The sequence below is a fragment of the Oncorhynchus tshawytscha genome, linkage group LG20 (assembly GCF_018296145.1).
Source record: "Oncorhynchus tshawytscha isolate Ot180627B linkage group LG20, Otsh_v2.0, whole genome shotgun sequence".
Lineage (NCBI taxonomy): Eukaryota > Metazoa > Chordata > Actinopteri > Salmoniformes > Salmonidae > Oncorhynchus > Oncorhynchus tshawytscha.
Genome location: NC_056448.1, coordinates 17,234,081 through 17,257,164, shown reverse-complemented (window position 1 = coordinate 17,257,164; position 23,084 = coordinate 17,234,081). Strand labels below are relative to the sequence as shown.

At 46.3% G+C, this 23,084-nt stretch overlaps 1 protein-coding gene and 1 pseudogene across 5 annotated transcripts in view; one reads left to right on the top strand and one right to left on the bottom strand.

Moving 5' to 3' along the window:
* The window catches only part of LOC112219368 (guanine nucleotide exchange factor VAV2), a 1,336,992-nt gene that overhangs the window by 357,868 nt on the left and 956,040 nt on the right, over window positions 1–23,084 (top strand). The window lies entirely within an intron of this gene.
* LOC112258863 lies at window positions 207–19,995 on the bottom strand (annotated as a pseudogene).

Below are 23,084 nucleotides of genomic sequence, written 5' to 3'. Positions count from 1 at the left end.
AGCTCCATCTCAAAGGAAACAAAACGACAAAACAAACTCACTTAAAAAGTCAGCACTCTCTCCCTGTGGTCCACGAACAGTCTGCTAATCAAACCCTGTCCACCTTAAATCACTTTCAGGAGAAAACAACAAGGCAAAAAGACACAGTCCAGCTATTCATACCAGGATTGCTTAAATATGTAAGTGTTTTTTTTTTTTTGCTATCATTTTTTTTTTTTTTTAAATTGATGGTGTATTTTAATTATGGAATACATTTGTCTCACTAAAAATCAGCTCATCTAGCTAAAACTAGGCCCCTCTCCACTGGCTTGTCTCCCTGCTATAGAATCTAGGTAAAATATATAAGTTCCAGTCGAGGGTCTCAGTGGGCCGTTGGTCCTCGCAGAACAGGAGTGGTTCAGTTCAGTTCTCCTCACTGCCGCTGGCCGAACCCGCCTGAAATAAAAGCCAGAAGAAAAAACACTTAATCCTTCAACCCAATAAAACAATACTTATTGATCACCAGCCTAGTCGACTGTAGACGTTTAAGAAAACATTTCTGAAAACAAAAAACGTAAGTGTTAAAGACAATTCAAATAAAATACTGCTGGTTTGAGTTAAACAAGTTAATCAGTGTTGCTAGACAGCCTTCAGTGCAGAGAGCTTAGAAGAGGTCAACTTCAGTCAGAACAGTAGACAGCTTCGAATGGAAGCTTAAATTGACAGTTAAGTAGTCTCAATGTATTTGTGCATGTGTCTTACCTCCTCCTGTTCCTCCTCGCTGTCGTCGTCACTCACTACAGGTTTGGCCCGGGAGCCACGGCCCCTCCGGCGCTGGCCCTTCCCTCTGCCCTCCTTCTCCTTCCTCCCCAGCTTAATCTTCACCTTCACTGAACGAGCTGAAAGAGGCATAGACACAAATCCATGAGCTTACAATTCTTCAAAAGTTCAAGAAATTCTTAAATAGTTTAAAGGGGAAATCCCTGATTGCAACATCTATTATTGGACTTTTAAATGAATGATTTACACCCATTGATTCTTGAAGAATATAAGTTCTAAATGCCTTATGAGCTGAGTTAAATTGGCACATTGCACCAGAATCAAAAATATAAACTTGTTTTACTCCTTTGTAAACAATGTAATTGTAAACTAACACTGTACAGCCTCAAAACATGGTTAAAATTATGCATTCATAGCTCAGTCTATGAATTTGAGAGTGGTTTTAACAGCCCCACCAGTCAGCTATTTACCAGACACTGGTGGGAGGAGGGTGGGACGCGTTGTTGTTTGAGCAGCAGATTGCCCTTTTAACAGTGGACTATGACACTAAGTGCATATGCTTTTAAACTGGAAGAACTTGCCCCGATTGGTGTTTTTAAATCACTGATGAAGGATTTTGAGGCTGATTCCCTGCCCGGTCAATGTTTTTAATTTGCAGTTTTATACTCGTGTGAATTCAATGGTTTTTACTGGATGTCTGTCTGTAATTTTTTTGTAATGACTTGGTGCTGCCTATCTTGTCCAGGGTGCTCTTGAAAAAGAGATTTGAATCTCAATGAGCCCTTCCTGGTTAAATAAAGGTTAAATAAAAAAAAAAATGTAAATACTGTAACACTCACATTCAGACTCTGAGCCTTCGTCCACCTCCTCCTCTTCTTCCTCCTCACTGTCCTCTCCCTCACTCTCCTCCTCCTTCTCCTTTTCAATCTTCTGCCTGACACTGGTGAAGACTGACTGCAGTACGATGGAGTCCTCATAGATCTGGGGGGTGAGAGACGTCACAGAGAAATATAGAAGATGTCAGCAGCAGGGTAACAGGCTACTGTGACATTTCTTCAGAGTATGAGAGATTCCATTCAATTCACCATAAAGGTTGTGACAAGTCTCCTCGGATCTGTAATACATTGGGCTGAAAACAGGCCCTCCATATCCCAGCACCCCCACAGCGTTGTCTTATCATGCCCAACAACGGTCAGCCCTCCCCTCACTCGCTCCCTGTTGCCGGACACTCACCAGAGAGCCCTCCAGGTTGAAGGTCTGAGCGTTACTACACAGCAGCATCACATCCTTCTCCAGGTCATTCAGGCTGCGGTACTTATGGCTGCGGATCCTCTCCTGGAGGGGAACAGAGGAGAGGACATCAGAATAGTCATCAGACCAGTAGAGAACAACACAGGACTGAGATGATCAGAACTAGACAGCTAGAGATGTGACTTGCCAGTCCCCTAACCTCCCACAAGGACTGTTTTACTGAATGTGATTCCCTAGCCGATTCCCGCGATGTCTAATATTAAAGAAGTCTCGAGGTATTGCTCGCCTGAGGTAGATTACCTTATGATAAGCTGTAGACCACACTATCTTCATTATTCAAAGCAGTCTATTTGCCACCACAGACAGATGCCGGCACTAAGACCGCAATCAACCCTACTCTAGAATGCCATAAGCAAACAAGAAAACTTAAATGCAGGCAAACTTATATCAGTTTTACCACATTTTTTCCAGCATGTCACAAGTGCAACTAAAAAAAAAAATCTAGACCACCTTTACTACACACACAGCGATTCATACAAAGCTCTCCCCCGCCCTCCATTTGGCAAATTTTACCATAATTCCATCCTCCTGATTCCTGCTTACAAGCAAAAGCTAAAGCAGGAAGTACCAGTGACTCACGCTACAGGACTATTTTGCTAGCACAGAGTGGAATATGTTCCCGGGATTCATCCAATGGCATTGAGGAGTATACAACCTCATTCATAGGCTTCATGAATAAGTGCCTCAACGACGTCGTCCCCACAGTGACCAGAAGCCAGAAGCCATGGATTACAGGCAACATCCGCATCGAGCTAAAGGCTAGAGCTGCCGCTTTCAAGGAGCGGGACACTAATCCGGACGCTTATAAGAAATCCCGCTATGCCCTCAGATGAACCATCAAACAAGCAAAGCGTCAATACAGGATTAAGATTGAATCTCGTCGGATGTGGCAGGACTTGAAAACTATTACGGACTATAAAGGGAAATCTAGACGCGAGATGCCCAGTGACACGTGGCTACCAGACGAGCTAAATGCCTTTCATGCTTGCTTCGAGGCAAGCAATACTGAAGCATGCACGAGAGCACCAGCTGTTCTGGATGACTGTGTGATGTAAGACCTTTAAACAGGTCAACATTCACAAGCCACAGGGCCAGACGGATTACCAGGATGTGTACTCAAAGCATGTGCGGACCAACTGTCAAGTGTCTTCACTGACATTCTCAACATCTCCCTAACCGAGTCCGTAATACCTATGTTTCAAGCAGACCACCATAGTCCCTGTGCCCAAGGAAGCGAAGGTAACCTGCCTAAATGATTACCGCACCGTAGCACTCTCGTCGGTAGACATGAAGTGCTACCAACCTGAACAAAAGGAACACCTATGTGAGAATGCTGTTCATTGACTACAGTTCAGTAGATCAGGCTGATCCTCAACACTGGGGCCCCTCAGGGGTGTGTACTTCATCCCCTCCTGTCCTCCCTGTTCACCTATGACTCCAACACCATCATTAAGTTTCCTGATGACAACAGTGGTTGGCCTGATCACCGACAACGATGAGACAGCCAACAGGGAGGTCAGAGAACTGGTAGTGTGGTGCCAGGACAACAACCTCACCCTCAACGTGAGCAAGACAAAGGAGCTGATCGTGGACTACAGGAAAAGGCGGGCTGAACAGCCCCTCATTAACAACGACGGGGCTGTAGTGGAGCGAGTCGAGAGTTTCACGGTCCTTGGTGTCCACGTCATCAATGAACTATCATGGTCCAAAACACACCAAGACAGTCGTGAAGAGACCACGACAAAACCTATTCCCCCTCAGGAGACTGGAAAGATTTGGCATGGGTCCCCAGATCCTTAAAAAGTAATACAGCTGCACCGTCGAGAGCATCCTGACGGGTTGTAACCCCGCCTGGTATGGCAACTGCTCGGCATCTGACCTTAAGGCGCTACAGAGGGTAGTACGTACGGCCCAGTACATCAGTGGACCAAGCTTCCTGCCATACAGGACCTATATAATAGGTGGTGTCAGAGGAAAGTCCATACAATTGTCAGAGACAACAGTCACCCAAGTCAGACTGTTTTCTCTGCTACCACACGGCAAGCGGTACCAGAGCGACAAGTTTAGGACCAAAAGGCTCCTTAACAGCTTCTACCCCCAAGCCATAAGACTACTAAACAATTAATCTAATGGCCATCGGACTATATACATCCATTTGTTTTGTACACTCCTGCTACTCACTGTTTATTATCTATGCATAGTCACTTCACCCGTATATACATGTAAAAACTACCTCAACTAACATGTACCCCTGCACACTGACTCGGTACCGGCACCCCCTGTATATAGCCTTGTTATTGTTATATTTTATTATTTTTTACTTTAGTTTACTTGGTAAATATATTTTTTTTTAAACTCTTCTTGAACTGCATTGTTAGTTAATAAGGGCTTGTAAGTAAGCATTTCACGGTTGTATTAGGCGCATGTGACAAATAAAGATATAGTCTTATGACCGATACATAACCGATACATTAAAGGGTTAGTGCCAACCGATACATTAAAGGGTTAGTGCCATACCTTAATCTTCCTGAAGTCGACAGGCTTGCGGATGAGCTCGTAGTACTCAGGCAGCTCCTTGCGGGAGGGCAGCTGGATGAAGACTTCACTCAGCTGGCGCCCATTGCTGCTGTGAAATAGGAGAACAGGGAAACTCCAGGATTAGTCCACCTCAACATGCTCTGCTCTGACCATTAAAATGACAAAGTAGGTTGCGTTTGTTGTCATGTGCTGACCTTCACTGAGTTATCTAGAAGAAAAAGAAACGCACACATATTTAGGCGAGGTGCTGGCTAGAGGTGCTGGCTAGCGGAGTAGAAAACTTGAAAATCAAAGAGAGCCGCACACTCTAGGAGCTCAGATGCAAAATGCAATTACCAACGTTTCGACAGCCAAGCTGTCTTCATCAGGGTATAATCAGGACCTTCACTGAGTTGTCATCCAGACATAGGAGCCCACCAACTCACCCGTCCTTGTACTTGATGACAGTGTCCACCACCTTCTTCATCTTCTTGGTGAGGGATGGGGGGTTAGGGGACAGTTTTTCAGCCGGAGGGCGCCCTCGTTTCTTGGCCTTCTTGACCTCCTCGTCCTTGTCACGGCTGCGACCACCGCCACCACCGCTGGAGCTGGGCGTGGCCGGGCCGGGCATGTCGTCGCGGTCTCGCTTGCGCTTCCGGGTCGTCTTCTTGTGACGCACCTCCTCCTCGAGGTCCTCCAGATTACCGTCCTCTATGGCCTGTTGGAGGGGGAACCACACATCAGCATTGCAGGTCATAGACCATAGATTTCAGTTATAGGACTTTCAATTATTAGCTAAAAGCTTTTTCAACTACAACAGCTGGATAGCTGACCTTGAGCCACTGCTTCTCTGTGAGTGAGTCGCTGTAGTCCACCTCCTTGCGCTGGCGAGAGCCGCGACCAAACATCTTCTCCTCCTCCTCCTCACAGGTGAGCCTCTCCACCTCGGCATCATCCTTTAGGATCCAGGTGGGCAGCTCGTCATCCTCCATCAGACGGGGCTTTCTCTTGGGGTTGCGGGCGTCCTCACGGCGCCGGTCCAGGTCCATACGCTGGAGGGGAGAGGGGGAGGTACAGTGTAAGAAAAGAGGGGGAAAAAACAGTTGAAGAATGGTAGATTTCCATCTTAAGTCTATGCATGGATGTCATTTTATCAGACTTGAGGTTGTGTCAAAGCCTCTAACAGGGCAGTCTTCAGTTTAGAGGTTGACCGTGAAGCCTCCAGTTGCCTCAAGAAAGACTCAGACTACATTACTGTAAATCCTGAAGAACTATGGGACTGACCATGAACTGGTCAAACTCCTCCTCGCTCCTGGCAATCATCTGGTTGACGGTCTCATCATCAGGCACCTCGTCCTCCTCCTGTCGACAATAGAAAGGGTGAACACAGGGCTGTTAGTGGTGCCTCAGAGCCACGCCACGCCTCTGAACTAGAATTCTTGAATGCTTATCAGTTTTGTTAGTATCATATAAAGTGCATTATAACATGTAGCGCGTGATGTATTGGAGTAAATATCCTACAATAGGTGTGATGCATACGTCTACCAGGAAACCACTGCTCCTACTAACTGTATAGATAGAACAGACTTCCAGCTACGACGACTACTATGTTATTGAAAAAGAGCTTCATTAAATAAATAAAAAGAAAACATTTTTTAAGAAAACGCAGGAAGAGGAGAAGAGGGGAAACCAAACCTAAAAAAAGGAACAGCCCCTAAATCCAGAAGGTAGAGAGGAGGAGGAGAGAAAAGTAAAGAAAGGTTAAATGGTAGGGAGGCGTGTGGGTGGTTGTGTGGTGGACGGTCATGATCACACCCACCAACGCCCCCCCAGCGCGCCAGCCCCCCGGGGCCCCGACCTCGTCCTGTTCCTCATGCTCCAGGATGGCCTGCAGGAAGGCACGGCGCTCGTGACTCGACGACTTCTGGTCGAACATGCCGGCCTGGATGACCTTCTGGTCCACGTTCAGCTTGTACTTGGCCGCCGCCAGGATCTTCTCCTCCACACTTTGAACGGTGCAGAGACGCAACACACGCACCTCGTTCCGCTGCCCGATACGGTGGGCTCTGTCCTGGGCCTGCAGATCCTGTACAGGGAAGGGAGAGAGAAAGAGAGGGGTGAGTGATCAGAGTTAGGGGGAGGGCAGGACATGGGAGTTGGCTATGTTACCTCACAAAATCACCTCAATAGCCACTAATCCTAGCTGTTTTCTAAATATATATCAATAACTCCAGTGAGATTCCTAGAGCATAACACTGCAGTAGAGGGTAATGAGCTGAACCTGATGTGGGTTCCAGTCGGAGTCAAAGATGACCACAGTGTCAGCAGACTGAAGGTTGAGGCCCAGCCCGCCGGCCCTGGTGCTGAGCAGGAACACAAAGTACTGAGAGGCGGGGTCATTGAAGGTCTTCAAAAGCATCCCACGATCCTCAGCCTTAGTGGTTCCTATGGAGACAAAGACCAATGGTGATAGTTACCAGTTTCCACAGGAAACAACAGCAGGAGGGATATGCAAATAACATGAGCTCAGCTTGTGATCGTACATCAGGCTCCCCATACCACAATATTGAGCTATTGTGATCTAGTAAACTGCATACTGTAAGTACAAAATACTTCTGGAATTTGTCTTGAATTCATTTTCCGAGCACAAGCCACCAGACCAAATAACTCTCCTATCCCGCCTCTCACCGTCCAGACGCAGGTACTTAAAGTTGCGCCAGCCAAAGTAGTCCTCCATGATGGTCATGGTGGAAGTCATCTGACAGAAGAGCAGGACCTTGTGGTCGGTGACCATCAGCTTGGGCAGGATACGGTCTAGCAGCTCAAACTTCCCAGCGGCGCGGTACAGGTCAGGTCTGGAGGAGGCAGGGGACGAGAACAGAGGGGTGGATGAGGGAACGCGCCACACATAGTAAGATCAACCACAGCACCATGAAGCATCAACATGCAACGCCAGCAGATGCTTTGCTTACCCAGACACTACGCCTCCAGTGAATCCCAAATGCTCAGAGAAGGACTCCTGTGAACAGAAGAGTCACAACTACTCGGTTAAAATGAGAAGCTTTAACCACAATCTTACACTTCAGTCAACATCTCTTCTCAATTCATGGAAGAGTTGAGGTGGGCCCTTGCACTGTACCTCGATCTGCTGGAACATGTAGGGATGGTTACAGATCTTCCTCAGCTGCATGATGGTGTTCATCAGGGTCTTGGTGCCTCCTTTACCCTGAAACACAACACTCCGCACTTAGTCATCCTGTAGTACCCATCTAAACAGCCCAGTATAACTGACCCCCAGTCAGTTGTTATGGGGTGTATGGAGAGCAGTGAGGGGGTTCTCTACTCCTCCTTACCTTCTTGTCTTTCTCAGAGCCGTCGGTGAGCAGCACACCCTTAGCCTGCATGTGTCTGTACAGCACTCTCTGCAGGGCCGACATGTCACACTTGATCACATACTCCACCTGGGGAACACACACACACAGAGAGAGAGAACAGGTTAAAACATTGCATTGATTGGACTGATATGAGTTTAAAGTACTGAAAGAATCAATTTATCTTTATTGTCCTTGGAGACTGAAAGCCAAGTGATTGACAGGAGTCAGACCTTCTCAGGCAGCTGGGACTCCACCTCCTTTTTCAGTCTGCGCAGCAGGAAGGGGCGGAGCACTTTGTGCAAACGACGGATAATCAGGATGGTCTCTTCCTCGTTCAGATCCACCTAGGGTCGAGAGAGGGGGGTAAGAGTCCAGCCATGATGACCCCAATGTCTCCAAAACACCCCTCTCCAGAGCCTTGACTAACTCACCTTCTCTCCGGTCATGGCGAAGGGGGCGTTGAACCACTGCTCAAAGGTAGTGCAGGACTTGAAGATAGTCGGCAGCAAGAAGTTGAGCAGGGCCCAGAGCTCCGGCAGCTTGTTCTGCAGCGGGGTGCCGGTCAGCAGCAGACGCCGCGGGGCCAGGTAGTGGGTGTTCAGAACCACAGTCAGCTTACAGTGGTGGTTTTTCATACGGTGGCCCTCGTCCACTATCATGTACTTCCATCGCAGCTGAGAGGGAAAGAGTACAGTGGCGTGAGAAGATGAAATGGAAGTTTCCATAGGTTCACCTGTCTGACTAGGGCCATTTCTAAGGCGGTGCACAGGGTGATTTGAAGAGGTGGGTCCCTACCTTAGCCAGCACTTGCTTGTCTTTGATGATGTACTCGTAGGTGGTGAGCAGTACGTTGAACTTGCCGCTGCGCAGGATGGGGAGGAATGCCCGGCGAGCCTGTGGGGAGCCCTGGACAGAGACATAGTAGAACACACATCAACTTTACATCTACAGAACACTATAATCAAAGGATATTCACATGTACATGCGGACCACCTCCTATGCAATTGTCAAACTTCACCCTGGAAGAAGGGTTGAAAGGGGCTACTCACTTTGTAAGAGACTTTCACCACCGTTGGAGCCCACTTATCAAACTCATACACCCAGTTGGACAGAGTTCTGAAAACAAAGACGGGAGATAAATGGCTAAACATACACTTGCTCTGTCCACCTCAAGTCGCACTGACAACACAAGGCACTGACACAACACAAGGCACTGACACAACACAAGGCAAAAATATCTATGACCGTGGAAAATACCCATAACAGCCCTTTCGGGCTTGTATCCGTATAATTACAGGTGAGAATCTCGATTGAAACAACAGAAATACTGCATCAGTCCCAGTCTATAAAGGAGCTGAGAACCAACTAGAGGAAAGGAGAGGGACTCACGAGAGGGGCACGATGATGAGGAAGGGGCCGTTGATGCGCTTGTGCTCCATGAGGTAGGTGATGAGGCCGATGGTCTGGATGGTCTTGCCCAGACCCATCTCATCAGCCAGGATCCCATTCAGGTTGTTGTTGTACAGAGACACCAGCCACTCCAAGCCCTTGATCTTAGAGGAGAGAGGGACACAAACCAGTCATTCTACTGTCTCACATGGTCATCAGGTACGCATGGCTTTGGTCATGTGTCATCTCTTCTTTTTTGACCTCTTTACTTCTTGTAAGCATTGTGAAAGGTAATGAAACACTACAGCATGCATTTTGTATGGGAAATCATGTTACTGTGACGTGGGTAGACTGTGTACCTGGTAATGTTTGAGCTGCCCGTTGACCAGCAGCGTGGACTGTTTGTCCACCGTCTCAGTGACGGCGTGGGCCACAGCATAGTATGACTGCAGGCCTCGGGCGAACGCCGCCTCGGCACTGTTATACTCATCATCCACATCCTGCTTGGCTCCTTCGATGATGTAGCGGACGTCGACCTCGGACACGTCCTCTGTGTCGGGGTCTGGGATCTTCTTTTTCTCCTCGGTGGGAGCCTGGGAGGGCTGGGGCTCCAACTCTTCCTCCTGAGGGGTGCGAAGCAAGAGGATGGACTCAGATACAGACGCCACACAGCCTGGCTCAAACTGTCTCAGCCAAGGTCAAGTCAAAAGACGTTATCGAATCGGAATAAAATATGCTTTATGGAAACTAGAACACGGCTTGTCCCATGAACTTGTCAGGATTAAAATTAATCTGGAAAAGATATCTGTTTCAGTAAAGATATTTACCGCACAATATGTTTTGATTTACATTAATATAAGCTTCATAGTACACAATGCAGAGAAAGGGTTAAATTAGTTTGACTTGGCAATGACCTAGTTTCTGAAAGCCAAAGGCAAGAGTGGTACGCCTCTGAACAGACTCCACACGCAAGGTCTCATCCACGGCGGTCTGCTTACATTTATTTAAAGGCGTCTTGAGGTTTACAATATACATATATTAAAGGGGAAAGTGGGGGGTAAGGAGAGCATTGTGGTCTCTAAGGTACATACCTCCTCTTCCTCTGAGCCACTGTCCTCGCTGTCTGAACGAGGGGCCACTTCATACCTGCAGGAGAAAAGTTTAAATGATTAGTTGTGATGCCTGATGAAATTGTTTTGAGATGACAGTGTTTATGTACTTTAGGCTAAGAGAGTTAACTGACCCAGGGTTCATCTCCAGCCAGGTGTCCAGCTGGCCAGCCCGGGGCGCATCCAGCCCCGTCAGGATCTTCCCACTATCTACATGGATCACCTTCACAGGCAGGTCACTCATCTGACTGGTCTCATCCAGAGGCTGAGAGTGGAAGAGGGAGAGAGTGAGAAATTGACTGGAAACTGACTGATATATTACCTGCCAATATGATCATTTCATGGTAAATTAAACAAGTATTCCTGTGGCCTTGTGGAAAAACAGGGAGCCTGGAAACAATGCTACCTTTTAGTTTCTTATCAACACATCATGGGGCAAATGGCCTATTACCAGACATGAAAAGGGCCTATTAGTTCAAATGTTGAGTGATGGGGCTTACATTCATTCATTATATTGTTCTTCATGAACTGATGGTAGAGAAGATGACTTTGTCAAAAAGCTTGGTGGGAAATTGTCTGGATTTTATCGGACCAAATCTTTCACCGGGATCTGAAACTCACCTCTCCGTCGGGTCCCAGGGCAGGAGGCTGGCCCTCCGCACTCTCTGGCTTCTAGGGAACATGAACATCAGTTTCTCATATTGCAATGACAGGCTCAACAACATAAACACAGGGGGCCGCATATCGCAGTAAAACACAAGGTAACACAATACAACAAAGATGCACTTTCAACATTTGGCCTCATTGTTCACCTTCTTCTTCTTCTTTTTCTTCTTCTTCTTATCCTTGAGGGCCTGATCAGCCTTGTGGGCTCTGACCAGATCGGTGAGGTTGGCCACGTACTCGTCTGTCTGCTGCAGCAGGTAGGCCAGGCGCTTGTCTTTCTTCTGGTCAATCAGCTTACGGTAGCCCTCCTCATCTTCCGCCTAGGGAAGGACACACATTGACTACGGGTGTTAAGAGTAGATCTATGGCTATTTAATAGTGAGTGTGTAAACGATCACGCAGCTGTATGGTCACTCACCATCAGCCTCCTCATTCTCTCCTTCTCAATGCGCTCGTTCTCCTTCTTCTGCTCGCGCTCAGTGTTGGCGTGGTACGTGGCCACAGCTTTGGTGGCCTTCTGGAGCTTGGCTGTGATGGAGCGGTGGTACTCCTTGAAGTCTTTAGCATGCTGCAGGATGCTGTTAAGGTATTCCTGTACAAAAACCTCAGAATATTAGCGTCTATACAATACAAAGCACTGGAGGTCTTACAAGAATGTGAGGATCATCTGACATCTAGGTTGGGAACCTGGCGTCTCTGTCCCGACCCCTCTGTGTACCCGGCGTCTCTGTCCCGACCCCTCTGTGTACCCGGCGTCTCTGTCCCGACCCCTCTGTGTACCCGGCGTCTCTGTCCCGACCCCTCTGTGTACCCGGCGTCTCTGTCCCGACCCCTCTGTGTACCCGGCGTCTCTGTCCCGACCCCTCTGTGTACCCGGTGTCTCTGTCCCGACCCCTCTGTGTACCCGGCGTCTCTGTCCCGACCCCTCTGTGTACCCGGCGTCTCTGTCCCGACCCCTCTGTGTACCCGCCGTCTCTGTCCCGACCCCTCTGTGTACCCGGCGTCTCTGTCCCGACCCCTCTGTGTACCTGCCGTTTCTGTCCCGACCCCTCTGTGTACCCGGCGTCTCTGTCCCGACCCCTCTGTGTACCCGGCGTCTCTGTCCCGACCCCTCTGTGTACCCGGCGTCTCTGTCCCGACCCCTCTGTGTACCTGCCGTTTCAGTCCCGACCCCTCTGTGTACCTGCCGTTTCAGTCCCGACCCCTCTGTGTACCTGCCGTTTCAGTCCCGACCCCTCTGTGTACCTGGCGTCTCTGTCCCGACCCCTCTGTGTACCTGCCGTTTCAGTCCCGACCCCTCTGTGTACCTGGCGTTTCTGTCCCGACCCCTCTGTGTACCCGGCGTTTCTGTCCCAACCCCTCTGTGTACCTGGTGTTTCTGGCGTCGTTTGCGCTCCTGTTCAATCTTCTGTTGCTTCTCCAGTTTCTCTGTGATGCGGGCCTCACGGAGGGACTGCCGCTTGCTGCGCTTGTAGGCCTTCGCGTTGAGGGCCGTCTCCAGGGCCGTGTCACGACGCATACACACCACTACCTCCTGACGCAGCTGTCTCTGGAAATTTAGCAGCCTCAGGGCCTTTAGCTCGATGTTGGCTTTGGTGCGCAGGTCTCCGGCCAGAGACCCTGGTAGATGCTCCAGCTCCTGGATACGGTGGGTGATACGAGCCTGCAGCCTGTACTCTCTCTCCTGGAGGATCTCCACTGGGTCCAGGCCACGGGGCTTCTGGATGGGCGTGATGCGGTTCTGTTTCTGGTGCAGCACCATGGGTGGGGGCTGGGGGGCTGCCCGGGGACTGGGTCTGGGGGGCATGACCGGGGAGGCAGCAGGGGGCACGGAGGGGGAGCAGGGGAGGGTCTCCCAGTGGGCTGAGGGGGAATCAGCTTCTGGGGGGCACTGGATGGAGCAGCAGCATTCACCATGGGCCCTAGAACATATGGCATTGAAATAGTTATTAGTTCTGCCATCCCACAGAGTGCTTTGGTGCAATGATTATCTGTTCAACGTGTGTGTATTCCTTGTTTAAATTTTATTTAACTAGGTAAGTCAGTTATCAATGACGGCCTACCGTTGTGATAGGTCTGGTGAAACTATCAGCACAGGAAAGAGAAGAACATGGACTAAAAACACTACAGACTAGTGCCCTCTCACACAGGTGAATCACTGCCCAGGGGTCAAGCTGTCAGGAGTGTGGTGTCAGGAAAATAACCTCACACTCAACAAAACTAAGGAGATGATTGTGGACTTCAGGAAACAGCAGAGGGAACACCCCCCTATCCACATCGATGGAACAGTAGTGGAGAGGGTAGCAAGTTTTAAGTTCCTCGGCATACACGTCACAGACAAACTGAATTGGTCCACTCACACAGACAGCATCGTGAAGAAGACGCAGCAGCGCCTCTTCAACCTCAGGAGGCTGAAGAAATTCGGCTTGTCGCCAAAAGCACTCACAAACTTCTACAGATGCACAATCGAGAGCATCCTGGCGGGCTGTATCACCGCCTGGTACGGCAACTGCTCCGCCCACAACCGTAAGGCTCTCCAGAGGGTAGTGAGGTCTGCACAACGCATCACCGGGGGCAAACTACCTGCCCTCCAGGACACCTACACCACCCGATGTTACAGGAAGGCCATAAAGATCATCAAGGACATCAACCACCCGAGCCACTGCCTGTTCACCCCGCTATCATCCAGAAGGCGAGGTCAGTACAGGTGCATCAAAGCTGGGACCGAGAGACTGAAAAACAGCTTCTATCTCAAGGCCATCAGACTGTTAAACAGCCACCACTAACATTGAGTGGCTGCTGCCAACACACTGACACTGACTCAACTCCAGCCACTTTAATAATGGGAATTGATGGGAAATGTAAATATATCACTAGCCACTTTAAACAATGCTACCTTATATAATGTTACTTACCCTACATTATTCATCTCATATGCATACGTATATACTGTACTCTATATATCATCGACTGCATCCTTATGTAATACATGTATCACTAGCCACTTTAACTATGCCACTTTGTTTACATACTCATCTCATATGTATATACTGTACTCGATACCATCTACTGTATCTTGCCTATGCTGCTCTGTACCATCACTCATTCATATATCCTTATGTACATATTCTTTATCCCCTTACACTGTGTATAAGACAGTAGTTTTGGAATTGTTAGTTAGATTACTTGTTGGTTATTACTGCATTGTCGGAACTAGAAGCACAAGCATTTCGCTACACTCGCATTAACATCTGCTAACCATGTGTATGTGACAAATAAAATTTGATTTGATTTTGATTTGAAGCTGAGGCTCACCTTCGGGCCATTGTTTAGGGGGTCCATTGGTGGGCTGTCCCTGCATACCAGGTGGAACACCTGAGGGTCCTGGAGGAGGCATGTTTGGGCCTACCATTCCTGCAAGATGACATTAGAAATTATCAGACACTGCCTGGGCATTCATGCCTACTGAACTCTAGTTAAGTAGAAAATGGTGACTGAACTGAGAACATGTGTTCAAGTTTCACCACCAGGGGTCCCCGTGCAGTATTCAAATGATTTATTTTATTTGAGAGAGAGAACATTTGTGTGTCATTCATAGGGTTGCAAAACTCATTGACAGCCTGTGTAGCATAACATTGTACATTCCCCCCCTCACCATGAGGTCTGTTGTAGTTTGCTGGTGGCTGTCCAGGCCCCGCTCCAGGCCCAGAGGAAGGGGGCATGTTGGGCATCCCTGGCTGCTGCTGCATCCCTGGCATGGGCCTCTTGCCCTGCACAGCCATCTGCAGGTGGTCTGGCAGGGGCTGGCTGCGAGTCAGCATCTTGTAGGCCATGATCTGGGCCCTGAGCTGGTGTAGCTGATTTTGGTTGAACGGGGTGGGCCCACCTGGCCCAACACCGCCTGGCCCAGAACCACCACTCGGACCTGGGACCCCAACGCGGTTCTGCTGGCCCATGGCCTGGGGGTCACCTCCCTCCATGGGGACACCTGGGCCAGAGGGCATCATGGGGCCGGGGGGGGGGCCATTGGCTGGCACGGGGCTGGGAGAGTGCTCAGAACCCCCCAGTGGAGAGGGGTAGCCTGGGGAAGAGAGACAACAGAACAGGTGAGAAAAGTCATCTTCCCTGGGAATATTAGGGCATGACTGTCCCTTTAACTGAGAACCGTGGGAAACTGATTTGAATGACTAAAATAATGGCTAGATACATCGAAAATGGTGGCGAAATAGATGCCAACAGACCAGTAGAAATGATAAACAAATCCAGACTGGTATTATGATTATGAGCTGGACTGGCAATACAAACACTTTACAAATCAGTCTCTAACAGACATGCACACATTACAGCTGAGCCTTGCCCTCTGTCATACCAGTCAATACAGGATAGAAGAGTCAACAGAAAAACACCCTCTCCCGTGTTACAGTATTTCAACAGCCCCTCTGTCCCTCTCTCCTTGGTGACTGAGTAGTTTTGTAGCAGACAGCTGCCACCAGCATTGTCTGAAAGGGGAAGCCTCATGCCCCGCCCCTCCACTGAGCGTCTGCTGCTCACGCTACCCAACAAAAGACAGAAGTGAAAGAGGAGAAACTAGCTGGTTGAGATCACAGTACAAGTACACACGCGTCTACATGCGTTAGCATTCTCTTCTCAGGTAATTGGCTTTAAAAACAATTGTGCTTAACTCTAAAATCATAAGCACCATATTTAGAGCATATGGAAAGCTAATAAGTTGACCTTTTGTGTAAAGCTCCTTCAATAACAGAGTCAATGTTTCCTCCATGCAATCTAATCAGTACCCCATGGTATGGTACCTTGGGAATGTTGGTCCATGGGGCTAGGAGGGGGTCCCATTCCAATGTGGCCTCCACCTGGTCTCATGCCCATGCTCTTCATCGGTCCATAGCGAGGGTCATCAGACATGCCCTTCTCATGCATGCCTTCCATAGGCTGGGAGAACACAACAAACATTAATACATTAACATAAGCATGTCCTACTTAGATAGCACATACATTTCTTATGTACAGTAAAGGAAGAATAGATTAATGCTAACCTAGTATATATTTAAAAAAAGTTGTCCTAAAATGTTACCGCATACATTACATTTAAGGATATGCCCATTTTCTGTCTTACTTTGTGCATCTGATGCATATTCTCCTGAGGATATACTGAGGGCCCCTGTTGTGGGTGGGAGTGCCCAGAGGCTGGGGGACCTGGGCTGGGTCCCATCATGCTATGAGCAGAGCCCGGGGAAGGGCTGGGGCCCATCATTGCTCCTGGAGAAGGCCCCGGTCCTGGGGAGGGGCCCGGCCGAGGCGTCCCTCCCATGGGGGGGTCTGGGGTGGACATCTCTCAGCTGAGTCTGAGAATGTGACAGCACCAAGCACCACTCTGCAGAGAGGACAAATTACAGATGATACTGACCAAATTGTAGTTGACAATCTTGCAATATTTGTTTGCGTTTGTTGGCTGAACCTGCACCAAATCTCCAGTGGTTTACCTTCATAGCTTGTTTTCCATTATCCTTTTTTGTGCAATTTTATTTCCATGACGGATCAAAAAACATGTTGTTTTCTCATGACTCTTGTCCCTCTGCAGCAGACATATGGTATTATAATTTATCATTTTAAGGCTCGTATGAATATCCTGCTTAATATAATATTTGTGTCATTATCACAAATCAACTGCATTATACTTAAATACTTCAACCAGTAAAAAGGCTCTTTGGCTAGCTTTTGCCACAGCATTTATCAATGAGCGTTAGGATTCTAGCTATCAATTGGTGCATCCAAAAAAGTTATTTTGCAAAGAAGACAACCAAATATAATCTTAGCAACTTTCAAGCAAGAATCAAAACATAATTGTAAGCGTATGAGAACCCTAAAAAGTTATTTTGGTTCAAAAGTAAATCTTGGCTATGTTGAATGGGCGCAGATGGCAACAGATTCTTACTGCAGCCAAGAGTTACGCGCATCTGTATGTAACGCTAGTATTTCATGCACTGTAAAAGGGTCTAACGCTAGTATTTCATGCACTGTAAAAGGGTCTATAGAATCATGAGAATCACAATAAATATTTTATCGCACCTAAGTATCGTGATATCATATCGTGAGGTCCCTGGCAATTCCAAAGCCCTAGTGCGTACCAGATCTCTATGTAGCCATCATCCACAAATGGACTGTGTTCTCTGAGCTGTGGGTTCTCGGATGTGCCCAACTGACCCAAAATACACCAGTTGGACTGAATAACAAGAACCAATTCTCAAGATAGCCTTTTTGTAGTCATTTGAGTATGTTTTGTGTTAATATGCACCGCTGGCACAAATATACACAAGTAGGATTAGAAAATAAGACACTAGACTGGTAGAACCTGAAAGCACAGCTCACACATCTATCTCCTGAGTTAGTTTATTTGAAAGCCAGTTTCTGCTTCAGTCACAAGGTGGCTAATTATGTCAAGATATTAGCCCAAGCAATCTCAACTTAAGACAAAAGTAGGAGCGTAGGCAAAAACACATCAACCACACAGACTCTCGAAATGGGGCCACCCCAGGGGTGCGTGCTTAGTCCCCTCCTGCACTCCCTGTTCAGTCACGACTGCATGGCCGCGCACAACTCCATTAAAGAACGAACATGGTCCACACACACCAACACAGTCCCGAAGAAGGCACGACAATGCCTCATTCCCCACAGGAGGCTGAAAAGATTTGGCAAGGGCCCTCAGATCCTCAATAAGTTATACTGCTGCACCATTGAGAGCATCTTGACAGGCTGCATCATCGCTTGGCATCCAAATGCAAGGCACTACATAGGGTAGTGCGTAAGGCACAGTAATTCACTGGGGCCGACCTCCCTGAATTCCATGACCTCTTTACCAGGCGGGGTCAGAGGAAAAACACTAGAAATTGTCAGACTCCAGTCACCCATGTCATAGACTGTTCTTTCTGCTACTGCACGGGAAGTGGTACCAACGCTGGAACCAACAGGACCCTTAACAGTTTCTACCCCCAAGCCAAAAGACTGCTAAATAGTTAACCAAATAGCTACACAGACTTTCTGCATCGACCCCCTTAAGCACTAACCCTGACTTATCATATACACTGCTGCTACTACTTATTATCTATCCTGTTGCCTAGTCACTTTACCCCTACCTATATATATAGCTATCTACCTCAATTCCCTCGTACCTCTGCACATCGACTCGGTACGGGTACCTCTGTGTATAGCCAAGTTATCGTTACTCATTGTGTATTTTGGCTATTCCTCAAATGATTTTAAGATTTTCCCCTGCATTGCTGGGAAGTTAGTCTACACTCGGTCGTTGTGAAGCATTTGATTTGTTGAAAGACACCAATGTTCTGTTGATCTTCAGTTTGCACAGGCCCACCTAAAGACCTCTAGATGATTACATAGAGTGCCTGCCTTTGCTAATACAACCCATATCACAAATCAATTATAAAATGGTATACTTTTATTAATAATTGCTTTCCTCAAATATAATAATTGCACAGATATTTGGAAAGAAATATGCTCTAATGACTAAATATTTTTCCCAGTGTGTGGCGATTGACAGAATAAGGGAGAGTTCTTGTATGGAAACCTCAGACGCGGTGATTCAGATTATGCTGCCCAGCAGCAGCTGCATGCATAAAAAGAACCCCCATACACTCCCGACAGAATAAACAACATAAAAGGTAAACAGCAACCATGATGTGTGGTTCAAGTTGGCGACATCATGACATTCATGTTAGTGAGACGAGTAACGTTATAGCTAGCTATTTAAACGATTGAGAGTGGAATCTATTGTCGTTCATCCTCACTAGATATTGTTATGTTAACAGTTATGTCCAAGGACTGATGCATTCTCTTTGGTGAGACAGTAGTAGCTTGATACTGTAAACCCTGCTACCGGCGACTTGACTTAAGCTAGCTAGCTTTAGTAAAACACGGATATTTAGCTAGCTAGTGGGCCATAGTTGCCGGTTGCAGTTGGTAATCGTAGAAATTGAATTACGGTAGCTAACTGGGTAAAGACTTCGTTCGTTAACTACTTGCTAAATATTTAGTTATAGACGCTAACTAACCAACGTTGTAAAAAAAAAACAGTTAACCGATGCTAAGCTAATGTGGTGTACGCTGTAGTTAGCATAGCTTGGCTAGAAAGCTAGCTATGTATAGTAACTCAGTTCCGTTTACAACACAGGTCAGAAACCATTCAGTCATGTGATGTGCTAACAAACATTGTTTTCTAGCTACATAGTGTATAAAATGAAAACTAAAAACAAAGAAACACTGCCAGACAGTTGGCTAACGTTAGCCGGTATAGTCTCTACTAGCCGAACATGCTGTCGTTACAAAATGTATGGTGAGAATTGGGTTATTTTGCTGACTTTGGAGATACAGCAAGAGAGTAAAAGTTAAACAATCCTTTCAGTTGATTGATCCAACCTGCATCCCGTACCCCCGCTCTAGCTAGAGATACATTTACCAAAAACACAATTCATTCATTTCACTCTGACGCCAGTCTGCACTGCAGACAAGACTAATAAATATGTCGTTCTTGATGCTAACGTTCCTTCCAACCCAACGATAAACAAAGGGTATTAGAAACTGAAATTACGTCTCAATAATCCAAATAAGGATAACATCGACGAAGTATTAAAAATAAAACGGTTGAATCTGACTTACATTGAAATCACCCTTCGCCGATAGGTCCCTTCGATTTCCAACGCTAGCCAGAAACAAAGAGCGACCTAGCCTGTTAGCTTTTTTTTCTCTCACCACCCCCACTTCTCGTCTGATTGTATCGCCAAGGAACGGCCTTCACTACAGCAACAGTGATACAAGAGCGCCCCCCCCTACACGTTCATCCCCCATGAACGACTGGAAAATCAACGCATGCCCAGTCTAGGCCCCATTGCAGAGAAGAATGTGGGCGAAGTATGTCGACGTGGGGGATGGGTGTACAAGTTATTATAGAACAGCATTACTACACGTAGTAAAATAAGATAATGAGGGATCCTTGTTGATAGTAGTCATTGACAGTAACAATGAAATCAATTGAGCTCCGTTTACATACATTTTTCTGCCTGAATAAAATGTGCAATGTCAAAAAAGCATTTGCCGATGTCAACACAAGCTTTTTTCTTTTTTCCCCCTAGGCAAGTCAATTAAGAACAAATTCTTATTTACAATGACGGCCAAACCCGGACGACAGTGAGCGTATTGTACGCCACCCTATGGGACCCCCAATCACAGCTGGATTCGAACTGTCGTGACGCCTCTAGCACTGAGATGTAGTGCCTTACACCGAACCCAAACCGGCTGCGCGCGTGTTTGATATATCGTGCATAAATTTATGTAGCCGGTTTGGGTTCTTGTCCCCTACTCGCCACTTAAGATGGCGTAGATCACGGGCACGCAGGTTAAATACTATAAAAAATACCTCTGAACTAATTAGTGTTGGTTCAGAGTGAACTAATTAGTGTTGGTTCAGATAATTGCATAATGTATTTTTATAGCCATGTGGGGCTACTGTAGTGAGCATGTAACCTAATGTTTGTTTGATATTTTAACCTTCAACTCCTCTTAAACGCCAAATGCATGTCAACCGTGCTGCCTGCACCCGCATGCCCGACTTCACCACCCTGGATGGTTCCGAGAATATGGGACAAAATACATTTATGCAAACGACTCATGTCAAACACCTCCAATCAAAAATCAAATCAAGAGTCGGCGCAGCCGGTTTGTAAAACTGACTATCCTACCAATCCTCGTTCCGTGTCATCTGAACACTCTGCTCAGCAAACTGCTCAGGCTCGCACTAAAGCACCTTAGTAGATGGCGTAGTATAGGCTTGGGCCTTCCGCAAATGACTTGTGTGGGAATGATACTATAAAGACACAGAAGATCCTTGTCTAGAATAACTCCTGAGCTGCAAAATAGAAAGTAAACATGATTTAGGCTAGGCCTATTCCACTATCTAAATATGTGTGTTATTTAATGGACATATAATTGCATAATGTATTTTTATAGCCATGTGGGGCTACTGTAGTGAGCATGTAACCTAATGAATCACACCTTTTCCAGTATTTGGGAGTGTGGACTTATATTAGGCATTATATTAGGCATTTTGACCATTGTATTTGCACATTCCAGTCTGTATGTAGGCTTGTTATAGCCATTTGCACTGCACAACCCCAGCACACAGAGGCTATATCCATAACAAATAACAGACAAAACAAAATATTGATTAAGTGTTGGCTATAACCTGTCTTGAGCGAAATAGTCTTGACTATTTGGGACCCATTGGCTATCCATAGCCTATTCTTAGTGCCAGATCTGTTTTTCCCTATCAGCCACTGCATATGCTTCAACTGTTTTGTTTAAAATGTATTTAGAGGCTATATTTAGAGGCCTGTGAGCTAGGGTCTTTTTTTAAGGGGAGGTCTATAATAAAAACAGTTATAAAACACAAATAGAATTCTACAATTATTCCACAATACACCAGTACCCAAAATGATAGCCTACATTGCAATGCTTCAAGTTGATGGCCCATTGTTTTATTTGGATAGGCCTAAATTAAACATTGAATTATTAAAATGATAGGCTACTTGAGAATTTAGATACCTTTGAATACACACATGGATTTCAATAAACAAACATAAGACTGTTCTATTCTCTTTGATTTAGTTCCTATTGGAACTCAGACCATAAACAGAATGGATGACATACTGACTGACTGAACTGAATGATGAATTAAATGTTGAAATATGTTGGGATGATGAGTTCCACACATTGTGCATGCTCTGTACTTTATTTGGCTAGTAGGCAAATAGGCCTACATTACGGTATAATGACTATGGCTGCATGCCCCCAGAAGGGCATCTTCTGAGCCTGAGGGGTGCTTTTCCGAAGGCGCATAGTGCTGTGGTGCTGCATGGAGATCACAAGCTCTTCAACTGGGCAGCTGTCACACAATGGAGGGAATAGCCTACATGGAGACTACTTAAGACCACTGCAACAGTTAATGTAACGTGTGGGAATAAGATCATGCTAGACTTGGCCTACGTTTAACCTCTCCCTTATTCATTTTAAAGGCCATATGTCCATGACCCGATTCATATAAATCATGTCAAATTATTTTAAATTCATATTAACCCCTCCTACAGAATATGCTTTGGCAAGATTAAGTGATTAAATAAATGTCAAAATATTCTAGAAAAAATATTTTGAGTGGCAAAGTCTCCAGTGGTCATACATAATTCATAGATTCACCAAACATCGGTTTCCTTATTTCTGGTATATACTACTGGTTATGATTACAGACAGAGAATGGGATGGTGCAGTACTAATTGTGTTTGTATGTTCACAGATTCAATTTCACGTTTACATTTTTTGTTTCACACATGGCTTTTCTTGCGATCCTAACAATTTACGTATGAATTTTCTTACGATCTTAACGATATGTACGTTCAACCTTTTGTCAGCTATCTGGCTCCATAGAAAAACTACGACATTTACCTGAATTTCACTCTGCAAGTAGCACTGCTGGTGATTTGAAAAGTCAGTCAATCAATCAATAATATAATACTCTTAGAAAAATGGTTTATATTTAATTTACAATCTGTAGAAAATATGACAATAGAAAGGTTCCAAACTTTTGTGAAACATCACATTACAGCTGAAAAATATATGGCAAATAGACATCAAAATTGAATGGTGTTCAGAGATGGATGGGAGGGGTTGAGAGGAGCTGAAGGGTGGTACCAAAAAATAACAAAAAACAAGATAACTAAAGTAAAATGCACTGTATGTATAAGCTGGAAGTAGAAGCCTAAGTGTTGTTGCCCATTAGTTTAATCCAATTAGGGGAGGGGTGGCAGTGTTATGGGAAAATAAAACAGACAATATATATCTAAAAATCTGTCAAAAGTTTGGGGACACACCTAGTCATTCAAGG